Source organism: Petaurus breviceps, unplaced genomic scaffold (genome assembly GCF_028583685.1).
Source record: "Petaurus breviceps papuanus isolate PSGF00001 unplaced genomic scaffold, PetGlider_PUasm1.0 90977, whole genome shotgun sequence".
Taxonomy (NCBI): domain Eukaryota; kingdom Metazoa; phylum Chordata; class Mammalia; order Diprotodontia; family Petauridae; genus Petaurus; species Petaurus breviceps.
In genome coordinates, this window is record NW_027187391.1 from 60,333,319 (window position 1) to 60,335,030 (window position 1,712).

A 1,712-nucleotide genomic window follows, 5' to 3' on the forward strand; every position below is an offset into this window, starting at 1 on the left:
AGATGAATGATGCAGATTAAGCTTAAAAGTGAATCCTGCATACATTACCCCTCCCCCAAATCAGTTATTAAATGTTTATCAGCATATTCCTATCCATGAGTTTTGCATCCAGAGCAGTTACTTTCAGCACCTTTATGACATTTGACTTTTCATCTTTCCATACCAAAGAATTTTATAGTTTTCAAGAATAATTTCAACATTATTTCAGTGACAGGCAGCAAATGAAGCTTATTTAAGTGTCTGTTTATTTTGATATTAAATTGTTGTTAATAATGATAATTACAATGATCATAATACTTTTCTTTTAAAGCAATCAGGGTTAAGTAACTTGCTCAAGGTTACACGGCCAGTTATTTCTGGGTGTGGTGCTGAGTATCTGAGCCCGGATTCGATCCAGGTCATCCCGACACTGGAGCCGGTGCTCTTACTCGCTAAGCCAGCTGGCCGCCCCTGATCATAATACTTTTGAAATAATTTCTTTTGCCCTTAAGATAAATAGAGACACCATATTGGCAGAGATTCCCAAACTTATTTGGCCTACCGTACCCTTTTCCAAAAAAAAGATTATTCAGCTCCCCTCCCTCCGCCCCCAAATCATTCCCTCCATTCTATTATTTTTATTCAATTGCATCTGAGGTTACTACAGCTTCCCCACCCTCCACCGTTCCAGTAACCCCCAAGAGAGAGTATCACCCACTTTGGGAACCTCCTCAAGAATTAAAAAGGCAGAACTGGGAATAACTTGCTGCGAGAGTTTAAGGGCTCTTTAATACTTTCCATCAGTGGAGAAAAACAGAGTCTAGTCTCAGATCAAACTGCAGTCCTCGCAAAGCGAAACTGCACTCTGTGAGTAGATAAAAGACTTCTAGTTTATCCTTGAAAATCTGTAGGCACTTTGAGAACTTAACTACATTATAAGAAGTTTTTCAATAAGTCAGAAAGCCCTTAAAAATAGAGCTTCACTATATCTCTTTTATAAAAATAATAAGTATTCTGAAATTCCACCAGTCAACACAGCATAGATGACTTTTGTATTGAATTGAATTGCCCTGGAGGTTAAAGTCTGTGTCCTGTAATTTTTCTAAAAGGTTCTTAGTAATTATATTAAGTAATGTTATTTTCCAGGGTCACACAAATAAGAGGACAAAGAATATTTTATGAATCAATGAAATGAAGGAAATGTGCATAAGTTTTAAGATTCATAGCACAAGGTTTTTCACAAATAAGATATTACATATTAGACATACACATATATATGAAACACACACATACATACCATATATATTTATCAGATACGTACATATGTGTGTATGTATACAAGACAATTTAATCCCCTCATCGTAACTCAACATATTGTAGGATATTGGTTTTTGATCCACTCTGCCATCTCCTTCCTTTTTATGGAAGAGTTCATCCCATTCATATTCACAGTTATGATTATGTACTCCATTCTATCATTACTCCTACTTGTCCTCTCCTTTCACTCTGTGTTTTGCTTCCCTCCCCTGCTCTGCCCTCTCTTATGTCAGTTCTCACTACTACTACCCTCCCTTAATTAATCTCCTCCCTTCCTACTAATTTTATATGTGTGTACACACACACACACACACACATTTATACACCTCTCTCTCTCTCTCTCTCTCTCTCTCTCTCTCTCTCTCTCTCTCTCTCTCTCTCTCTCTCTCTCTCTCTCTCTCTCTCTCTCTCTCTCT